At 41.8% G+C, this 23744-nt stretch overlaps 1 protein-coding gene across 9 annotated transcripts in view; it reads right to left on the bottom strand.

Annotated features, from left to right (window-relative positions):
- Gng12 (G protein subunit gamma 12) overlaps nt 1–23744 on the bottom strand; it is a 108997-nt gene that overhangs the window by 69683 nt on the left and 15570 nt on the right. For 8 of the 9 annotated variants that reach the window (XR_013112403.1, XR_013112404.1, XM_076939879.1 and 5 more), the window contains exon 2: nt 21337–21394. The exons of the other annotated variant lie outside the window; for it this stretch is intronic. The gene's annotated coding sequence lies outside the window, so the exon portion shown is untranslated. The remainder of the gene's footprint in view (nt 1–21336; nt 21395–23744) is intronic. 9 annotated transcript variants of the gene reach the window in all.

The raw sequence follows: 23744 nt of genomic DNA, 5'->3' as shown, positions 1-23744 counted from the left end.
TGATGTCATCAGCAACACAGCTGGGTAAGGATAGAGGAAAGGGAGAGCTGGATCTTTAATTAGTGAGCAGTAAGTTCTTGAATAATTATCTCTGAGCCTCAGTTTTCTCTAGTATAAAATGGGAACTAACAATACTGTTTGCATACAGTTGTTAAAAAGATAAAAACTATTAGCACAATGCCACACAGAAACAGTAGGGATTAGAGAGAAGGCTCAGTGGTTAAGAGCATTTGTTGCTCTTCCAGAGGACCAGGGACAGATTCCCATAAAAGAATGTTGGACAGTTAAGTATCAAGTCTTAATGGAAAGAGCAGTGCACTGTATGTTCCACTAACTGTATGTTCTGTTACATTACAAACACACTCTTATCATGAGACAATTTTGAAGCATCCTGAGGCCCAAATTCTGTATTAGCTAAACCATACCAAGCTATATTCAACACAGTGTCCCAAGATAGTTAACACGTGGCATCAATCTGTGCCTTTTTGTAAATCTATCTGTTGTGCTTTTATCTGCAATTCATATCTAATCCAATCTTCAAAAGTCCTGTGTGTGTGTGTATGTATGTGCGGGTGAGTGCATATATGCATATCCCATATGGATATGGTTAGTATTTCACAGAAATATGGAACATCTGTTTCATAACACAGTAAAATTCACGGGAAGCAACTGACATTAATTGGCAAGAAAACAAAAGAATTTGGATCAACATATGAAAGGAAAACATCGACAATTCACGACCAAATACCTGTGTGTCATTCTATCTTCAGAACTGTGGATGATGTCACATCTTAATAAATCTTTGTTATAACATAATGTATTTAATACACACACACACACACACACACACACACACACACACACACACACACAGATGGACGTTGCACCCACCCTACATAACAGGTTTTCAGTTTCTATACCCGTCCGCATTGATATTTATGTCACTTGGGCAGGCTTGGCTGGCTTGGGTATAATTTTGATAAAATGTCCAGTGCCCTACAGGACAAACTAAGACCCAACTGAACTGGAAAGCAGTCCTGATGGAGTGGATAAGGCCTTTTGAGAGAACCAGTGTCATTATCTCCCAAGGAGAAAGGAGGGGCAACAGCAGATATACCATAGAGGCAGAAGGTTTGTAGTGTGTTGGTTCTCTCACCATCTTACTCCATCTAGGCATTCTGGCATCTATATGTGCCCAGCTGAAAGATGTTGGGAATGTAAGACAAAACAAAATGCAAGCCTTGTCCTTGAGCAGCTTATAGTAAATCATAGATACCCAATCAGGCAACTGTTGCATGAAAGCAGTGATGGCTTAAATCCAACTGCAGTAAGGACACGGGACTTTCTAATGAGCAAGGGGAGTGCCTGTCCCAGCCCAGAGTGCTCATGGGAAGCGTCCGGGAGATGGTGTGATGAGTGACCAGGGCTAGTGAGAAGAGAAAAGGAGTCCTTAGGTGCTCAGTGGTTGCAAAGAGCCTACTGTGAGGAGTTCACGATGGGAGAGGCGCCTTATGACTGAAGAACTACTAGGCATTCAGCACCTACACTGAGTGAACCATAGTGCAAACTATGCAGCAATGGAGTAAGCCACGAGATCTCTAACATCTTCACTTCGAAACCTTCGCATAGACAATGGCTATCAAGGAAACCACTAACAGCCAGGTACTCAACATTCCTGCTTAGCTTGACCTGGACTCTGTGTAAGATGTCGAATAGACTTGGGCTGTAGATACAGGGCTGTAAACTAAAGCAGCAGACTGTTCAAGAATACTCCTTTCCACACAACAGGTACTGAGTAAAATGTAAAGCAGGCTAAATGGCTTTCCTACAGGGGATGCGGAAAGCTTCTAAGCCATTAAGTGTCTAAGGCCTGCTATTAAATCCCAGTTCAAATGCATCTACCCAGGAGGCTTAGCAAATGCTATCCAGTTCCAATTTTCTGGTAAGAAGAGTGTCAGAAGAATGAATGGGGCTGTGAGCTTTAGTAATTTGACAAAAAAGCAATGCTGTCTAACACAGTTAGAGCTTAATGAAAAAATGCTTAAAGTCCAACTATTTAAGAAAAACCTAAAGCTATTTGAGAGAAGCCCCCTCCCCCAGGAAATAAAAGATGTAGAACTTTTAGATGTAGCATTTATCACTGATAATGTATGTTAAAATTACTTTGCCTTCTAAAAATTCCAGTTTTATTAGAGTTCTCTAGGCTGTTGGATTTTATGTTGAAAATAATCATTCTGTCTACATGGCTTAGTTCTCTTCGGATTTCTGTCAGTACAATGTCTTGCTATGTAGCCCAGGCTGACCTCAAAGCTTTACTGCAATCCTCCTGTCTCACCCTTTCAGGGGGCTAGATCACAGGCATGAGACTCCACACATGGCCGTTTCTGGCTCCTTTCTTATCACCTCACATCTAGTAATATAAGTTAAATTCTACTTCATTTCATAAGCAACTCCAGTGACTTCTGCTTTAAAATACCTCCTGAATCTATTCAGCTCCTACTCTCACCTCTCCAAAGCAGCCAGCGTCTCTTGCATAGATGACTATCACAACCCTCTCCAGATTCTGGACCTCATTCTTGACTCCTCATTCTGGTCTCCATCCAGTAAGCAAAGGGCTGTTCACTTTACTCCCCTGCTCAGAAGTCTCAGCAGCCTTAGCATACTCACTGAAGACCATCCCTTGGCCACCCGGCCCCCTTGGCCTAGCACTCTATCCAGACACATGGAGCTTGCTTCTCTTCAAATATCACTAACAAGCTCTAGTCCTGAGGCCTTCAAGTATATTCACTTTTCTATTGGGACCATAAGCAGACACCTACTCCTGCCTATCTGGTTTCTTCAGGTTCTCCAGGTTTCTTCAGAAGGGCCCTCTTCCCCCACTTTATTTAGTTTATATTTGTGTGGGGAGGGAGAGAGAGAGAAAAAAAAAGAGAGAGAGAGAGAGAGAGAGAGAGAGAGAGAGAGAGAGAGAGAGAGAGAGAGAAAACACATGCTCATATATGGGTACATGCATGTGACCTGGAGAACAGGTGTCTTCTTCAATCAATTTCCAGCCTAAACCTCAAGTTTACTGATTTGTTAGACTGGCCAGCCAGCCAGCAAGCGCTGGGGTCCACCTGCCTACACCACCAGTGCAGCTTCGTCTGGCTTTTCCATGGGTGCTGGAATGTGAAGACTCAGGTCCTCATGCTTGCACAGCAAGCACATTGCCCAATGAAGCATCTTCCATCTCCCGTAAGTATTATAAACTGGCCAGAAATATTTTCTGTTGAACTGGGTTTCAGTTAGTATTAGAAAAATGTTTCTAATTTCCAAAAATGACAAACAAACAAACAAACAAACCAAGATAAATAAATAATGCCATGTTGACTTATAAAGAAAGAGGAAACACTGCCTCTATGAGTTCTATGGAAAAATATGGCTATACTCGAAATGTTTGGTAGGCAGCTGGTGTTCTTCAGTCTTCTGTCTCTTAAGGCCTTAAGGCTTTGCTACTTTAAACATTATACTCCTGTTTGCCCTATCTGTGGTTAGTAGTACGGTTTCTGCCAGTTACTTCTCAGTACTGCTGGCTCTGATCTCAGTGCCAAGTGGGTTGCTCCACGACTTTTGTTACTTGGTTCAATGAAGTTTGGAGCCAGCAGCCACTGAAAACACTGTAGAACATTAAGAAAACTCCTGGGAGAGGGAGTTTTAGAAACAAGTACAAACCCTTCCCAAGTGGGTCCTTTTGGGTTCAGGCAGCTTCGCTGATATGAGTGCCTTTCAGATGTGGCAGTGTTTCTTCTTCATGAATGAGTCCCATTGATGAGGACACACTAAGTAGGCAGTGTTAGCTCTAGGGACAGCCACTCTACCCTGGCATCTGTGCAGGATGGTAGAGAAGGGACCAGTTATTTCCCATCACACTTTCACCTCCCTTTGTTTGCCTAACAAGCCTCAGTTAGCTCCAACAAGTTAGAACAGGGGCCAATTATCTTTTCTTCTTCCAATTGGTTTTCTTTTTTAAAGATTTATTTATGTATTTATTTATTTATTTATTTATTTATTTAATGTATATGAGTACACTGTCACTCTCTCTCAGACACGCTGAAAGAGGGCATTAGATCCTCATGCCAGATGGTTGGGAGCCACCATGTGGTTGTTGGGAACTGAACTCAGGACCTCTGGAAAAGCAGTTAGTGCTCTTAACCACAGCGGTTATTTATTTATTTATTTGTTTGTTTGTTTGTTTTTCAAGACAGGGTTTCTCTGTGTAGCCCTGGTTGTCCTGGAACTCTGTCTGTAGACCAGGCTTGCCTTGAACACAGAAATCAACTGCCTCTGCCTCCCAAGTGCTGGGATTAAAGGCGTGAGCCACCACTGCCCGGCTCCAATTGGTTTTCTTTTTCAATTTTATTTATTTTTGTTGTGAGGTGAGAGCTGGGCCAAAGCGTGCCTGTGGAACTCGGAGTCAGGCTTGCTCAGCAAGTACTATACTTGGTGAACCATCTCACCAAGTGCTCTTCCCTATCCTCTATGTTTGTTGTCAGACAGGGTCTTTACAGCTCAGGCTTGCCTAGTTTTTGAAGTCTACCTGAGCCGGTGTCCTGAGTGCTGGGAACACAGATCTGTAACACCCACCAGGTTCATCTCTTCCTTTCTTTTAAAATGACTTATTTATTTTTATGTGCATTGGTGTTTTGTCTGGATGTATATCTGTGTGAGGGTGTTGGATACCCTAGAACGTGAGTTATAGGCAGTTGTGAACTGCCATGTACGTGCAGGAAGTGAACCTGAGTCCTCTGCAAGAGCAGCCAGTAGTCTTGACCACGGAACCATTTCTTTAGCCCCTAACCTCTCTATTTCTTAAAGCAGAATCTTTCTGGAGCTTTTAAAGGTGAGACTTTTGGATCCTTTCATAAAAATAAGGCACTCTCTTAAAAACTGTTTATTTCATCTATTTATTGTGGTGAGGAGGCAAACACATGTCACAGCACACATGGGGAGGTGAGGAACAACTTGTGGGAGTGGGCTCTGCCCTTCTACCACATAGGTTCTGGAAATCAAACTTCACACCAGACATGGCAGCAAGTGCCTTATCCACGTAGCCATTTTGCTGGTCCCCAAATAAGATTTTGTGTTGGGGTTAGTCTTGTGCATTGTATATTCAGATGCTGATTCCTGTGTCCAGAGATCTAATTATGCTAGAATTGACATGATTATTGAACCATCTGCTATATTAATGTTGTGTAAAGAATGTTCCTTAATTATTTGACTGGTTGATAAGAAGCTGATCAGCCTATGGCCGGGCTGAGGAGATAGGAAGGCTAGACTTGTGATCCCAGCCAGGGGTCACAGGGAGAAGGAGAGGAAAGACCACGATGAAAAGAGAGACCCAGTGGAGAGACCAAGAGGTGGCCATAAGGCAGAGGGCCCAGGAGGAGTCTTGATAAAAGCAGGTTGCCAAGAGATTCACCATGAGGACACACATGGGAGGAGAACAAACCAGGGGCAGACTCAGATTGAAGGTAAAGAACCATGTGGCTGAGAAATAGCATAGAGGATTAGAATAGCTCAGAACCTGCCTAGCCGAGGCTTACAGATTATTTAATATACTTAATCCGTCTTTGTTCGATTATTTGGGAGCTAAAGGGAACAGATAAGGATTTAGTGCTTAAATTACAGACTACAATATTCCTAATTTTGAATCACTTGAGAATTCACAGCACAGCTCTAAGATCTGATCACATACTAATACTACATATAACATTAATAAAACACACTGATTTTTCTGTCCAAAGACCTCCTCAATAAGTACAATGTAACAAATTATGCATGAGTCTTGGACTTTCATTTATGAAGTTTCTTTAATGTTTAAATGGCCCTGTCTGTGAAGTGGTGCCCTCTCACTGCTGGTCTTCGCTGTGATATGGTAACCCCTCTCAGTAGCGGTCCTGTCCGGGATGTGGATCCTCTAACCATATAGGAATTTAAGCTTTTGGATAGTATGTCCAAAAGAAAATAGTAAATATGAATTACAAAAGAAGCATGTTGTTACTCAAGTTAGTATGTCCCCACAAAGCCTGCCTCTCTCTCTCTCTCTCTCTCTCTCTCTCTCTCTCTCTCTCTCTCTCTCTCTCCCTCTCCCTCTCTCTCCCTCTCCCCCTCTCCCCCTCTCCCCCTCTCCCCCTCTCCCCCTCTCCCCCTCTCCCCCTCTCCCCCTCTCCCCCTCTCCCCCTCTCCCTCTCCCTCTCTCTTTTCTTTCCTTCTTTCTTATCAGAAATTTAGATTCCTGGGATATGAGCACAATTTAACTCTGAATGGAATTCCAGGGTCTCTGCTACCTGGACTATGTAAATGGCTTCCTTTCTTCCTCCCTCTCTGCACACCCAGCTGAGGCAGCCAACATAAACTGGGGATTGGTAACTTTTTAAGTGACCCTCACATTCCTGTACTCTTCTGCAAAGCTTCACTGCAAACGCTCTCAAACGCCTGCCTGCCCAAATACTATTGTACATTTTCTTATCCTCTCGGGGCTTGGGTGAGTAATTAGTCTGTTAATAGTTCTGTGGCCAGTTTTGATGTATTTCTGGCAATACTCAAGGTTAAAACACTTCAGATGCCTAACACTAACTCCCAACTATCTCCCTATGTGAATTCTTTCATTCCTCTATTCTTTCGCTACCCAGAAAAAAAAAAAAAAAAAAAAAAGCAGTGAGTCCTTTCAGACTCAGGGGAGAGGGTGGGAAGAACACTGAGAGTTGGAGGACGGGAGGTGAGTGGAGAAATGCTGTCTTTTAGGCTTGCATGCCGAAGCGATCAGACAGCTCACACAGCTGTGGTTACCTACCCATGACCTGTACAAGACTGGATCTATCAACGCTCATGAAGTCTCACTGTACCCTGGGGAGCTAATGCGGTTAATGGTTGCCAGGGGAGGGGAAGTCATTTTCTTCAGTGCTACACCACTAGCAACTTGCCCATGGCCTGGTAAATAACCCCCAACCGTGGATACTTAAGCAACCCTAATTAAACTCTGTGAGTCAGAGGCAGATACAAAGACATGAAAGGGATAAGCAGCAGAAAAAGGGCACAGGAAGGGGTAAGAGAGGATAAGGGGGTGAGTATGGTCAAAATACACACATGTATAAAAATGTGAAAGAGTAAGTAAATGAAAAAAGTTAAAGGAAGGCAAGGACTGGAGAGCAGGCTCACAGGTACTGCTCTTGCAAAGGGCATCAATATATGGTTAAATGATTCAGAATCACCTGTAACTCCAGCTCAGGAAGATCCAATGCTTCTCTTCTGGCCTTTGTGGGTACCCACAAACATGGCTACATTCATGTATATTTTTTTAACCGTTTTTTTTTAAAGTAAGGATGAAAATCTCACATACACAACAGAGATAGTTTCCAGTGTTCTTCCTAGATTCAAATCAACAGAACTCTTAATTCAGGACTTGTAACTCCTGAATCCCTTAACGTGAATATTAGAACCTCGCAGAAAAATCCTGTCCAGTGAACACCAATCTTTTGTTTTTCTTTTTTCCTCCACTGATTTATGTGCAGTACCACTACTAGCAGACAGTTTCTCAAGTGTCCCTGCTGACAAAGCCTGGGTTCCTGTGTGGGAATGCTTGGACCTTTGGATAGATGGCCAAGCTGAGGTTAATTCAATGAGACCTGAAGAGACACCTGGGGAGGACACAGGGAAGAATTCTGTGTCCTCAGTGAAAATAGGAGCGTATTACTGGTTCTTTGAAACTGGCTGAAAGGCTGTGACAGTCATTTGGTGATCATGAGAAATTTAAAATTAAAAGGCAATACAACCAAGGGGGTGAATCAATGGGCCAAGACAAGCATGGACCTTTAACGACAGTAAAGAGAACAGCCGCCTCCTCCACGATACAGCCCTTAAATTTTTAGGGTCATGACTGGTCAGTTTGTTCTTCTAATATGTTTAGCCTTAATACTCATGAAATGACAAGGCTTGCGTATTTAGGAACATTTGCTTAGTAAACTTGCAACTGACAGGACAAATATGACACACTCAGGGTGTATTTATGCCACTGAATTCAGCAGCCTCTGGGCTTTCTCCATCTAGAGCAGCTACTCTAGGCACCAATGGAACCATCTATCCACCAATCAGAGTTGTCTTCTTTCATTTCCTTCTGCCAACAACTAAGTGCTGAACCAGTATTTTACAATGGACACTGTATCAGGCATAAGGGATACAAACCACCTCAGGGACACAAAACAACTATATTATTGTTTATTTTAGAGACAAAGACACTGAGGTTCTTAGGGTCTCAATGGTTTCCTACATTAAAACTCCATTTAACCACATGGGGATTCAACTATCTTACGCTTGTCACTGTGCAATATATGCCATATGCTTCAAACTGTGCTTTGAATGCTTGTCATTGCTTCAGCTGCCTAATTTACATGTAACAAGAAACGGTACTGCCTTTTGATAGCCTACAATTCAGGTGAAAAGCTAAGCCAAAGGCCACTTACCAGGGCAGGAATTATTTTATACTGCCACTACAAGAAGAACTTGGAGCATGAGGACACAGGAAAAGGGCAATATACAATGAGGACAGATGTAAAGACAGATCAACAGACTCAAACACAGGCTCCCATCTACATGAAAATATGAATCTGCATTCATAAGAACAGCAGTGCACAATTAAAGTTTGAAACTTAATAAAATAGTGAAACTGGCTCTTCCTTCTACTGTTTGTCTTTAGGGTCATTATATTATCAGTGTTGACGATTTTCATGAACTATATGCTCAGCATTTAACATCTGACCAATTTTTAAAAGGCACATCTTTGCGTCCTTGAGTACATGAATACCGTTTTCCATTATTATCATTATTATTATCTTGTTCAGGATTCCTTCTTGACAAAATACATACATTTATTTATAGACTAAACACGCAAACTGTTCCTAATGTCTGAAGGCCTTCCAAGAACGAACGCTGTGTGGAACCACACATTACTGTCCTACAGATGCAGGCATGCTAGGCTCCGTTCCACAGAGACATGTGCCTTGCTGGGCTGGCACACCATGTATTTCTTCATCCTTCTCTTGGTTAATTCCGGCTAATTCAAGAAGTTCTAAACTTAGATGCAACGGTAACAACAGTAACTCAGAAATTATTTCCTGGGTATTCTACCACAATGCAGGCACATTGGTAAATACTTTCCTGTGAATCCTCATTTCAACCTGGTCTTGCAGTGTAATCCCAAACTATACAATTTGGATAGAGTGCAAGCACTAAACATGTTTGCTGGTTGTATGACAATTTAACTTGGGTACATCCTTTTATGTCTACAGCTCGAAGTAACTGTTAAAATTATCAGACTTTTTACAGAGGTAAAGTTAGTGATTTAAGCCAAGGCTGACAGAAACAGGCTATTTAGCTCCGTCTCAGCTCACTGTTCTCTAAAGCTCCGGCTTGTTCTCACTTGGAATATTTTATTAGTTAAAAAGTACCAGATAAAAAATAAAAATCATGCATACCAAAGTAAATTCTCAGATTATTTTTCTAATAATTCCTAACCTTTCCTGCCATGAAGACCAAGACTGGGAGACTCTCTCCAAGTCTCCAAGACTCTCTCTCTCCTTTAAGGTCTCTATGGGTTCCAGACAATCAGTGCAGGAAACCACCCCGCTTCAGGCTGAGCATAACCTGTGATTTAAATAAATGTGAAAACAAGGCACCAACTCAAGTAAGAAGAATACACAAATAAAAATGCACACTAAGATCTAAGGAAGCCCAAGTAGGAGTTGGTGGCCTGTGCAGCAAAGTCCCTTTTTAGTTCTGAATTTTGGAAAATTCCCCCAAGTTGATTTTACTCAAATATTTCCCAACTAAACTTTCCAAACTTTTCAGAAGAGATTCAAACCTTGAAAATGGGTGGGGCAATGAAAAAAAAAATCAGTCCAGCTCCAGGGCTACCTGTGTGGGCATATACCATGTGTGCACACACATCATTAACTAGAAAGCTTTAACCTCAGGGTTACGGCCACCAGTTGACTCCCCCCCAGGTGTTCTCTGACCTCAGTGTTTTTCATCTTTACATTCCTGTAGGAGGAGCTAAGGTGGGAGGAGTAAGAAGAAGAGGAGTAAGGAGAGGAAGAGGAGAGGGAAGAGGAGGAGCTAGGGGAGAGGGACGAGAGAGGGGAACATGGAAGCAGATGTGTGCGTGTCTCTAGCAGTCAAAGATAGTTGATATATCTAGGATGGGTATTGGGTTACACCTCTGATTGGGCATTTTGTTATTGAGCATTACCAATCATATAAAGCCTTTGGATAATCTAAGCCTTAGAGTCTCATTTGTACTGAGCCCATGTGGATGGCGGAATAGTCTGGGCTCAGCCAAGCATTGTGGAGACAGCATGGTAGATTGGTAGAGCCATCTCCCACGCTGGCGTCTCGTGGGTGGCAGGGCTGGTGTCCCTCACTGCCCGAGCAGACAGCCCAAGCTGAGCATCGGTGGTACGGCTGCAGCCACTCCTGGCCGCAGGCCTAGGCTAGTTGGGAACATGGCGGCTGATTAAGAAAAGCCAGATTGTATGTCGCCATTTTAAATATCTCTCAAAATACATTCCAGTCTCCTGTTTCATCTTCATATAAAGAAGCTGAGCACATGGTGCTGGTGCTTACTCTGGGGTGAGCTGACTTGGATTTAAAGGCTCTTGTCATTAGCTTTCATCAGCTGTGGCTTGCTGGTCCTCGTAAGAGAAGGATATACAATGTTCCTGGCACAAAAGGGGCCTCTCTCTTTTGTGATACTAGGGATAAAAAAACAAGGCTTTGATGGTGGGCTTCTGAAACGGGAAGAAAATCAATGCTGGTTTTCTCAATAGTCAACCCAGATGTCTATAATCAAATGTGTACAGGTCTTCTTGTATCCACCAGCAAGCAAGCTGGATCTCAGCTGGACGCCCTTCAATTTGACTTAACTCTGCTATTGTATATCTGGAGAAAGCATTTTATCCCATACTTAAGGCACATTTCCTAAGACTTCAGGCTCCAGGCAAAAAGCCCTGGTACCCACGCTTTTTTACCCACATTTCTGACTGAATGACTAGAAACAGGTTTTTCAGAATCCCCACCTTCTGTTCACTAATTTGTTAGAGAGTTCACCGAGGTCAGAGAATATTCCTTGTCTATTTAAGAGGATATTAAAGAGGACATAGATGAAGACCAGCTGAAGAAATGGATAGCTACAACAGAGCAAGTGGAAAGACATAAGGAACTATCCTGCTCTTTCCAGCCGCATCAACTTTCAGGAACTACCAGGAAACTCTTTGGACACTACTCTTCTCAGTCTTTACGGAGGCGTCACCACGCAGGCATGGCTGGCTGATTAAAATCACCAGTTGCCATAACTTTTCCCTCCCAAAAGTCTGGCATGCTGGGACATCCACCACAGCCATCTATTCCTGCTCTAGTGTTCTGTTTTGTTGTTTTATTTAGTTAATCCTCATTCTGAAGCTTCCTAGGGGCTGCCTACCATAAATAATCTCATTAGCATACTAAACACACTTAGAACTGGAGGCTGACCACTTGTATTAGGTAAGGAATTGAGGCTCATCCCCGAGAGAGACTATTTCTCTCACGCTCAGCATGCCTTAATTGCCTGCAGTTTTTCTGTCTGTAAGTGGGGCCCCAGAAAAATCATTATAAAAATTTATGAAACAATTTTAAACTTCCCAATTTCAGTTTCTTATGTCACCAGTTATTATATATGTCAACAGATTAAGCTGACTAAAACCCCACAGGATTCTCAATTTTTAATTGTCAGAAGGTTTGAGAGGCCAAAACATTAAAGATGCTACTTACTGTATTATTATTATTCAGTCTCAAAAACAAAACAAAAAGTTGCAATCACTAAATGCTTCAGTAAAGGCTGACTCTTCTAATGCTGTTCAGCTATGAACATCACTGTGGCTGGGACAATGATACTATCACCTAGGTCCAAAGAAAGACAGGCAAGAACATTGATAGGATTCTACCTAGTGCTTTACAGTCCACAATCAAGCCTGTGTGGTGCACCAGAGATGCAAAAAAGAGAAACCAATAAAAAAGAATTGTGGTTAGTTAAGCATGTAACCAAAATCAGAGTGTTTTCCCAAGACACCAGACTTGATGGTCAGGAGAAGAGCTTTATTCTTTACTGTGTCACATGGTAGATTAAAAAGTTATGTTTTGAAATGAGGCTTAGATAAACAACTTCCACTGCATCAAGGACATGTTTAAGTAACATTTTTTTTCTCACTCTGAGCATAAAGTTGTAAGGCATGTGACTACTGCCTTGATTAATAATTAAGCAGTAGGAGTTTATTCCATGTCTTTTGCAGCATATTACAAATGTCAACAAAGTGAAATCACCAAGAAATATCTTCATATTATTACAGAAACACAACTCACCTTGTTGATCCCTGAAAGGATCTGAGACAACTCAGGCTTTGTGAACCATACTGGCAAAGCACCCGCTTTTTAAAGGGTTTAGCAAGATCGGCTGAACTTCCACATAAATGACACAAGTCTATTCAATGAGAAGTGTCCAGAGAGCTGTAATGCATAGCAGAGCCTTTCAGTTCAGCCATCCAGAGGACACAACATAAAGCTGCTAAGATGGTTTTGTTGCAGAACAGTACAAGCTTGACAACCTGAGTTTGATCTCCTGAACCCACATAAAGGTGGAAGGTGAAAAGTGAGTCCACGGAGAACTTCTAGCATCCATACTAGAGCTGTGACACATGTCCACACACACACAAGAAGAAGAAGAAAAAAAACCTATATTGTATTTTTTAAGGAACAAAAGGTCAGAGAAAGTTGAAACAAAAAGTTAGCAAGATGCAGAAAGCCTTTTTGGGCAAATGAGAAGAAAACAGCTCTAAGGAACTAGCACCTTGCATCAAGGAAAGTGAACCCCAGACAGACTACCCAATGCAGTCTAGCAAGAATCAAAAGTGAGCACATAGCCAGTCTGGGAGCTCTGAACATTCACACTGCTCATGTAGGACCAGAAGGAGGAAACATGCAAGAAATACCCACTAAATGAACAGATGAACAACTCAGAGACATGAACTACCTTTTATGGTAACAAAGACAAGAAATTCTAGGGCTGAACCCAAGCTTTATGTTGTTTTCCATAAATCAGTGTCTTCAAAATGGCAAACAAACAAACAAACAAACAAACCCGAGGCTGGGATAGGGTGGGGTGGATATTAATTCAGGGAATGTCAGAAAACACAGCCAGGAGTGAGGGTTGTTAACATGGGTACTCTGTGAAGTGACAGGGTCACATCTATGCTGTGGGAAGATTAAAACAAGCCGGCTCTGAGACTACATGAAGGGAGGATGGGAAGAGATAAGTATGTATCCCAGGAGTGTCTAAGCTGCTCATGAGGATGTTGGACAAAACTCACAGATTGTCCTTAACACTAATGCTAAACCATGAGTTTAGTCAAGTTGCAAATCTGATTTGGTCCTTACTTCCCTGCACTACAGAGTTTGGAGTGATACTGATACTAATTTCTCACAGATTTTGTGAGCCTTTAATGAAATAATTCATGTGGGAAAAGGAGTACAGTTCTTGGCTTAATAAATATTGCTTTTAAAAAAGGAAAGAGAAGAAAACATAGGAAGAATAAAAAATAGAATAGAGAAGAAAAATAGGAAAATAGGTGTGGGAAAGAAAGAAAAGGACAGAGAGAGAGGAGGAATATTTGCAGACTACTGTCAGAGAGAGCAGTCCTGCCCTCCCTGTTATGATGTCCTAACAGAGTAAGCAGCTTCAGGTCATTCCACCATTCTGAGTCCGGGGATCACTAAAATGAGCTGATATGAAGGTGCTCACAGGCACCAGTCCAGGGCCCCGAGGAAGCTCGTGCTGAGGTTGCAAAGGGAGAGGGCTTTGAAACACACGCACAAGTCCACAGTGGAAAAGGAATGGCTAAGTCACAGAAGGACACAGAATACAAGGACAGACACATGTGTGGGACATAGGACACTGATAGTGAAGCCAGATGGAGACTGAGAAGCAAGATGCTCAAAGACATACCTGTAAAACCACATAGTTCCCACACTCTGGCAGGCCAGGCATGCATCTCTTCTCTGGAACCAATGTTTCTTCAAAAGCGCCATATTAAGATCATATTATAAGCATGGCAAAATGGGCTGAGGATATGGGCAGTTAGTGGGTACAGTACTAGCTACACAAGCATAAGGACCGGAATTGAGATCCCCAACAGCCTTATAACAAGCAACTGTGGTGGTGTGCCTGTAAACCCAATGCTGATGGCAAAGACAGAAGGTTCTCTGGAGCCTGCTGGACTGCTAGTCTTGACAAATAGGAGAGTGAGACTTTGTCTCAAAAAATAGTGTGCTGGCTAGTTTTATGTCAACTTGACACAAGCTAGAGTCACTGGAGCGGAGGGAGCCTCAATTGAAAAAATACATCCATAAGATTCTTAATTAGTGATTGATGTGGGAAGGCCCAGCTCAATGTAGGTGGTGCCATCCCTGGGCTTTGGTCTATAAGCAGGCAAGCTGCTGAGGAACCATGGGGAACAAGCCAGTAAGTAGCACTCTTCCATGGTCTCTGCATCAGTGCTACCTCTAAATTGTTGACCTGTGTGAGTTCCTGTCCTGACTTCCTTTGATGATAAACATTGTTATGGAAGTGTAAGCCAAATCAACTTTCCTCCCCATGTTGCTCTGGTTTTGTTTTATGACAGTAACAGTAACCCTAACTAGTTACTATAGAGACGGTAGTGAGTGACTTCAGAAGACATCTAATATCAACTGTTGGCCTCCACACGCACACATACAAGAACACATATACATGCATAAACACGCATACACAAAGATTAATCAAACTGAAATGAGCAGTAGTACACTGTACCTTTGAAGGTGTAGGTCCCTCACTGGCTGTAGTATAGCTTGGCCCCAGGCAGCCTCCACGCCCAGCCACTTCCTCCCCTCTGACCCAGTCTAAGTAGCGTTAACACCTCTCCCACAGCTCCCTTTGTGTGTGTCCTTAGGTGTGGCCGTTCTAAAGGTCTCTACACACCAGATGTTCAACCAGCCAGTTCTAAACAGGTGAGTGGGCCCTGGAGGCAGACGGAAGAGCCACCAGAGACATAGCAGGCAGGAAGCAGTCTTGCCCTGGACTGAGAAACTGAGGAATTAAGAGACAGTATGAGATGAGCTTCAGGACAAAGCATGAACAAGCCTGAGACATGGGACATATTATCACGGAGTGAACTAGTTCTTTGCAGGAAAAGACACAAGGAGTCATAGGTATCGCTGTGACCTACAGCCTTCGCAAGCATAGCCAAACTCAATTACAACTTATTCTTTCACTATTAACGTCACCTTTAGGAGAAGAATTTCCATCTAAGTCATTGAACTCAAATTTCTTTAATTTTTCTTCTCGTGTAATAATGAAAATAGGCACTGATCTAGGGAAGGTGGGAGAGCATCCGGAAGAAACACTGGAAAAGGATGAGTTGTGGACCTTCGACTATGGCTTTCATGTGTGGAAGCTATGGCTTTGACACTGTTCTCTCTCTTTGTACCGTACCCCTTCCCTCCCGTCCCCTGCCCACTGTTTCCAAAAACCTGTTATTCCAGGTCCTCAGACAAGTCAAGCCAAATCAGGAATTAACTGTTAAGTTTGGGACTGAAGTTAAAAGCCAATGATATTCAAGGACTTTCCTTCTATGAGGCCTAAGAAACTGCAGATACTGAAATGCTGACTTCGAGCTCTGTGAGCTTCCTAGTGGAACCGTTTGGATCTGTCACTCTTAAATGTTAATTACAGAAACTGAGGCTAAAAAGAAAACAAAATTATTGCAGATACAGAAGAGAGCTGACTAACATTGTACATTTAAAGAATAATTAAGTTACTAAAATATGCTTTAATTACTTCTCAAACTGTTCTAAATTTTTAAAATCAATTAAGAAAATAAAAAGATTAAGGGACTGGCCCCGGTATAAACATGCCTGCACAGCTTCTGTACCTTGACAACATAATAATATAATATAATATAATATACACACACATACACACACACACATATACACATACATGTTTGTTCAGTGTTGAGATCTCTCGTTTTGTTGATGGGAAGACATATGCAGTAGCCAATCAACACTAATTCAATGATTATAATAGAAAATAGATATGTTACAAATAATATTATAAAATTAGAAAACAAGAGATATCAAGATAAAAACAGTATTATTCACAAAAAGGCTTATGTTTGTGTCAGAAAATATTCTTGTGATGTAATTATATAATATAAAATAGGCTTCTGACAGATAAAACATGATAACATGTTTGGTTTTCAGCAGTAAAGGCACTGAGAAAAACCCAATATTTATAAAAAAACTCTGTCAACTGGAAATAAACATCCTCTGATTGACAAAGAATATCTATAAAAACCCCACAGTGAGTGTGGAGTGAATGCCCTACTTCCAGCAGCTGGGGAACTCCAGTAGAAGGGCTGGCACACTTCAAGGCAACCACCCTAGGATACAGAGAACTCCAAGCCAAACTGGGCCAGGACTCTGAGACCCCATCTCACAAAGACAAAAACAAGAATACTTCCAAAACTGCAGTTAACAGAACACTGAATCGTGTTAACTACAATGTTTTAAACGGAAAGCATTCCTAAAATTACAAAAGGCCATATGCCCTCTCCCCATGGATTTTCTTTTTTCTTCATAAAGATCTCATTTTTGGTTGAGTGTGAGTGTGTGAGTGTGTGAGTGAGTGTGTGTGTGTGTACATCCGTGTGCATGCAGGGCCTGTGGAGTCCACAGGAGGATGTTAAATTGCCTGGAGCTAGAATTACAGGCAGTTGGTGCTGGGAACCACGCTCAGGATCTCTAAGAGAGTTCTTAACTTGTGAGCTGTCTCTCTAGCTCATCCCTTCTTTTTATTTTTCTTTCTTGTTTCTTCTCTTTCATTTAGATCTACTCTTTTCCTTTCATTGTCCCCTTCCTAGATTTACATCCTACATAGATATATGTATATACGTTTATATATAATCTGAAATCTAGATTCTACATATGAGAACACATGCGAAATCTGTCTTTCTGAATCTGGCTTCTTTCAATTCTTTGGAGCAAAGTCAAATTCATTCATACACACACACACACACACACACACACATCACATCACATTTTAACCCATTCATCTGATGATAAAAGGCTACTGCTCTGAACATTGTATTCAAAGGACTAATGTAACCAGAAAGACAAATAAAAAGTAAACAGGGATCTATGAGATATAAAGATGTTTACCACCAAGGCTGATAGGCTAAGTTTGATCTCCAGAACAAATACTATAAAGAGAATGAACTGACTCCCCAGAATTGCCCTCTGACCTTCAAGTGTCAGCCTGTGTGTATGTGTACACATGTGTACATGCATGCATATGCACACACATACACACATAAAAGATAAATGGGAAAAGATATAATAAAGCTTTGTTCACAGGTGACATGATCATCTATAAATCTGAAAAAAAAAAAAAAAAACTTATCTCCAGTCTAGTAAGTGATAAAAGGAAGGTTGCTGGCTACAAGCCAACTTCATTCAAAAATATATTCAAAATATTCAAATATATTCAAAAATATATATTGCACCTTTCCAAATGAAATGTTAAGGTACAAACACTATGTGAGGAAAACTACAAAATTCTGATGAAATGAATCAAAAACTGAATAAATGAACATTCCATGTTCATAGACAGAAAGCTGCAGTGATCTTATGGTTGCAATTTTTCACAACTTGATCTTTACCATCCCAAAAATCTACAGAATTACTTTAAATATTAATCAACTCATTCTAAGATATACATAGAGAAGCAAAAGACCTGGGATAGTCAAATAACTATTAAAGAACCACTTTGGAGGACTGAGTCTGACTGCAAGACTCAGTAATGCTACAGTAATCAGATGGCATGGTTCTGGCAAAGGTGTAGTTAGAATAATGGGAAGAGAGTCAAAAAGATTCTCATAAATATCGTCTGCTGATCGTTTACAGGAAAGTAAACAAGGCAATGGCACGAAGAATCTTCTCAACAAAATCATTAAAAACCAAACCAGAGACACACCTCACGACCTGCACAAGGATTCAAGACCAATGATGTGACGGTAAAACTAAAGACCAGAAGATAGCTTAGGAGTATGTGGGAATGCTTGGGTATCATAGCAGTTAATACCAATTGAGAACTTGACAGAATTGGAGATCGCCTGGGAGAAGGAGCTCTGGGCATATCTGTGGGGAATTATCTCAGCTGTTCTGATGGAGTTCCTTGAAGTGGGACGCCTGCTCCCTGCAGATGGCACCATTTCCTGGGGTGGGAAACAGACTGTTCGTGTTCTCAACATGCACTCGTTGCTCTCTGTTCCAAATTCTGGAAGTGATGTGATCAGCAGCTTCGAGTTCCTGCCATCGAGACCTCTCCACCACGGCAACAGGAAAATAAATGATGATGGGGTTGGGGGGGTCGGGGGTGAGCAGCATGGCTTCTCAGAAATAACTGAAAGGTGATCCAGTCAAAGAGAACTGATGTGCTTCCTTCCCTTCATTAAAATGAAAAGGGAAAACAAAAACCTTCTGCTCTGCTGAAGACTATGCCATGAGAATGGACAGAGAAACCAGAGGCAGAATGAAAATATTTGCAAATGAAACTTCTGATAAAGACCTACTATCAAAAAGTGGGAAAAATCCTTAAAAATCAGTGAGTAGTACAATGCTTACCTGGTGGGTCCAATGCCCTGGAGTTGGTTCTCAAGACTTATATACTTTCAACAGTAAGAAAACAACCAGTCTGATATAACTGCATACCTACTAGAACAGCCAAAGCCATAACACCACTACCAACTGCCAATGAGGATACACGACACCAGGAGCTAACGATGGAAATGCAAAGCAGCCCAGACACTTTGGAAACACTTTGCTAGCTTCTCACAAAAGTAAATGGGATCCTACCACACAATCCAGTAAGTGTGTCCTCTGGTGTTTATGCAAACGAACTGAGAACTTCTGTTCAGACAACAATGAGTATATGCAGATTTGTCCATAACTGCTGAACCTTTAGGAGGTAGTAAGTATCCAGTGCATATTATTAAATAAAATAAACCATTTTGGAAGATTATACACTGTAGCAATCTCAACTCATGGACATTCTGGAAGAGCTAAACTGCTAAGACATAGAACCCTAGTGGTTGCTGGTGTCGAAGCTGGGGAGGATGGACACAGAGAACAGCGCACTTCCAGGGCTACGCAACTGTTGTGTAGAATACTAGTGAATACAGGTTACAGATTTTAAAAACCTATAGAAAAATGGAACACAAAGACTGAACCCTAACATCTTTGTCACTGTGACACACACTACAACTTTTGGTGGTGCTATTAAAAAATTTAAAAAGCTCACCATACCCATAAACCACAATATAAAGCAGAGTCTGGTGTAATAAAAGTAGTATTGCTGGGGCTTCTAGGAGCATCCATAGCTGTACCACGTCACAGTGAGCGACAGTCCAGGATTCACACAGAGGCTGTTCCAACTGTGTTCCCTGCTGCTTAGAGCAAACATTTCAAAAGTACTAGTGTAGCTAGTTCCCTGGACCCAGCTTGCTGCTGCAGAAGAAGCTGTCTCAAGGGTACGTTCCTGAAGCAGGTGGAGTCTATTGATTGATGATGCTGTGCCCTCCCAGCTAAAATTCCTATCCCAGAATAAAAGTCTGAGAGCTGCTGTGGCAACACCGGCACTGACACCCAAGAGAGTTTTACATACTGAAGATAATAAGGTACCAAATATTGAAGCGGAGAGTTAGCAAGGCTAAGGATCAGAAAGCCAAAAAGAGAAAAGGGATGAGGGAACCTTACTTGAGAAGATGCTCCCACCAGACTGGCCTGTTGGCAAGCCTGTGGGGGCATTTTGTTGATTAATAATTAATATGGAGGTTATAGCCCACTGTGGTTTTGGTTGATATAATAAGGCAGGCTAACAAGCCATATGAGGAACACACCAGTAAGTAGCACTCCTCCATTGCCTCTGGATCTGTTCCTGTCTCCAGGTTCCTGCCTTGAGTTCCTGCCCTGGCTTCCCTGAATAATGGACTATAATCTAAAATTAAACCCTTTCTTCCTCAAGCTGCTTTTGGTCATGGTGTTTTATCACAGCACTAGAAACCCAAGAAAGTCCCCAGTAGAAGGGCATCTGCTTTGGTTTCTTAGATGAAACAGCTCACTGGGGTGACAGGTTAGAAAATGCCTACCTCAGTGGAGTCAGCCTGAACTCACTGCTTTCCCAGCTCATGGTTCACAAGAGCAGAGAGCTGTGAATCTCTGGTTCCACAAGGACAATTATCTACAAACATGGGGTTCATCCAACTACAGTATCATAGAGAAAAGGAAACCTATCCATAACTAGTACCCAAACCGAAATGCTTCCAGATACCACAGACTACTTTTGAAAAGAAACTAAAAAACTTGTAAAGGAAGCTCCTCCCATGACTTTTTAAGCCCAAGCTTCCCTCAACATCACTGGGAGGGACAGGATAAGTGTTAACCTCAGCTGACAGATGAGGAAACAGAGGCACAGACATGTCATTATGATAAATAGAAAGGAGGTCTAATCAAAAAGTACCCAATATGGGGGCCTCAGAGAGCCATAGTCCAGCCTCACTGGGCAAGTTATCCTTTGAAAACAGAGAAGGTTCGGCCTCTCACTAGACCACAATGAGGAGCATGAGGCTAGAACTCATTCCTTCTTGATGTCCAAAATGGACACACAAGTATACACATTTAAATTCTAAACGGAGTGAGAAAAAGCAACAGTCAATGTCTTAGTAACACTGGGCATATTTTCGGTGCTCAAGAGCCATGTATGATAGGCAGTTCCCACATGAGGCAGAAGGACAGCTTAGGGCTGCAGGGTGCCTTCACACAAATGCTGCAGTGCACCACATGGGACAGGGCTGTAGCTGCTGGCACCTGCAGCTGGACTGAGAGTCCTGGAGCTGATTCCAAGCAGGTCTGTGAACCTGGGCAAAACTGAGCCTCCCTTTTTACTCTTCTTAGTAAGAAGGTTTTTCTGCAGTCACATCCTAGAATTCTGCTCACAAATGGGAGACTACTGGATCTACCTATCCTGCCCATGTTGACTGTTTATCAAATAAGACCAAGAGAAGAACATCGTTAGGTATTTAGTACTTCCTGGAGGACCAGTCACTAAATCCAAGCCGAACAGCATGCTTTAAGCATGTCAAGGTTAACATATGAAACAGTCATAAAAAAGACTTTACTTACCAGAAAAGCCAGCTGGAAATAGAGAAGATGCTCACCCCAATGTCCTTCCCATATGAACCTACAGAGGGAAAAGTTTACAATTTAGGAACAGACTTCTTGTTTCTCCAGCATGAGAGTGTTTCTTTCTGACACAGAATAGAAATGACATGGTTATGAGATATAAGTATGAATTAATGCCTAAGCATAGAAGGTCCTTTCAACAGACACCGCAAGTCATTTCTTTCTAGCATAAAGCTCTGACTGCTTTCCTTCTAGCCTTTATCTCCACCCACAGAAAACATCTTATGCAGAGGCTTTATTTACCACCTCTTGGAAGAGTATGGTGGTTTGACTGAGAATGGCCCCCACAGGCTCATATGTTTGAATTTGGTCCCCAGTAAATGGAACTGTTTGGGAAGTATTAGGAGGCATGGTCTTTGTTAGAGAAGATGTATCACTGAGGGTAGCCTTTGAGGTTTAAAAATCCCACATTTCAGGTGTTACCTTCAGCTGATAAGTGAGGAAGCCAAGGCACAGACAGGTCATTGTGATTACAAAAGCCATGTAATTTCAGGAGCCAGGAGAGATAATGGGGGAAAAGGAGGATGGATGCTAAAGTTGCCTGCTTCTCTCTGTCTGCTGTCTGTGAATTAGAATGTAAAACCCTCAGCTACTGCTCCTGCAACATGCTGTCTCCTTCCCACCCTGATGATCACGGATCAACCCTCTGAAACTGTAAGAAAGCTCCCAACTAAGTTACCTTGGTCACAGCAATGGAACAGTTAATAAGACACAATGTGTATTTTAAGGAGTAAATAGTGGCTTATGTGTTTAATCCCAGGACTTGGGAAGCTGAAGCAGGAGGACTGCCATGATTTTGAGGTTAGCCTGACCAACACAGTGAATTCTAAGCCAGCATGGGTTAAAGTGGTTTGGTGATCTCACTATACTCTAGTGGGGAAATTCAAAAGCCATGTTCCATGCCAATGAAAACAAAAACCTCAAATCACTGCGCTAAAGGGAATTATTTATCCTGGGAGAATTCACAGAAGGCTGACCTGTGGCAATTTTAGCATCCTCCCTTCCCCCCCATTATTTCTCCTGGCTCCAGCAATTACATTAATTATGTTTTCATTAATTAAAATGGCAATAGGAAGTGCCAAATACAGTCATAAACACTTTGGTAATTAACTCACACCTCACAGGAAGTAATTTCTGTTTTACAGTAGAGGACACCTAGACATGGAAAGGTTAAGTAACTTCTTCAAGGTCACACAAGTTGAAAGTGACAGGGGTGAGATTTATATCCTATTAGGCTTCTACATTGCCAACATGCAAAGATGATAAATATTTAAAAATCATTATAAAACATTTCAGGGACATGCAACAAAGAGAAAAAAAGAATTGTGCTTGCTTTGCAAACTGCTTCCAGGCTTGTCCCCACATCCTTCCAGATTGCCATCTTTGAATTTTTTCTGTTGAGTTCTGGAGAACCCATCTTTTAATTCTGCCACTTTCCCAACATTTACTCTTAAACCCCCTTGCATTGTTTTCTGATAGAATAACAACAAAAAACCAAAACAAAAAACAAAACAGAACAAACCTTTTGACTTCAATGTATCAACTAAAAACATATTATCCACCAACAAAACTTCAACTACAGCTGGATTCCGAGCATGGATGCCTTATAGGGAACAGAGACTGAGTGGGTCCTGGCAACTCCAGTCCACGAAGTTGCTTCTGCCAGGCTGCTAGGCTCTTAGGATGCTCAACCTGCCATCTCTTCCCTGGACTTTACACTGTAAATGCTGACTCTACTAAGCCTCAGGCTTTAAGAATGTTAAAAATACTTTCTGTGTTTTATATACTTCTGAGAACAACTGGGTAAACAGTAAAAGACAAGAGTCTTTCAAAGGTACAAAACCAAACTAAACCAAAACAAAAACACAAAAACAACAAAAGAAAAAAGAAAAATAACTGATAATCATCATCAAGAACAAAATACCAACACTGAAAGCCTGAGCTAGTCTGCTGTCCATGAACTGTGTGTGCATCCTTGGGCAAGCCAGTGTACCTCTCAGAGCTGTAAGTTTTCTCTCTGTAAAATTAATTACACTTTCATTAGAAGGTTGCAATACCTGTTCAAGTGTAGGCACACTGATGGATATAGGGGCTCATTCTTGGAATCCTTGGATTGGAAAGGCCAAGGCAAGAAAATCAATAGTTTAATACTAGCCTGGACTACAAAGTCAGTTCCAGGCCAGCCTGGGCTACAGAGACAGATTTGCCAAAACCAAACCAACCCAAACCAAAACAACAACAACAAACAAAACAACTCCTCAAAGCCTCCCAAACCAAAACCAGACAAACAAAGGAATAAAAACAAAGAAGAAAGGGAAACTGGGAGGGCTGATAAAATAAATAACATA

The sequence above is a fragment of the Arvicanthis niloticus genome, chromosome 9, assembly GCF_011762505.2.
Source record: "Arvicanthis niloticus isolate mArvNil1 chromosome 9, mArvNil1.pat.X, whole genome shotgun sequence".
NCBI lineage: Eukaryota > Metazoa > Chordata > Mammalia > Rodentia > Muridae > Arvicanthis > Arvicanthis niloticus.
The sequence above is the reverse complement of the archived record's forward strand: the minus strand, read 5'-3'. Positions and strand labels throughout refer to the sequence as shown.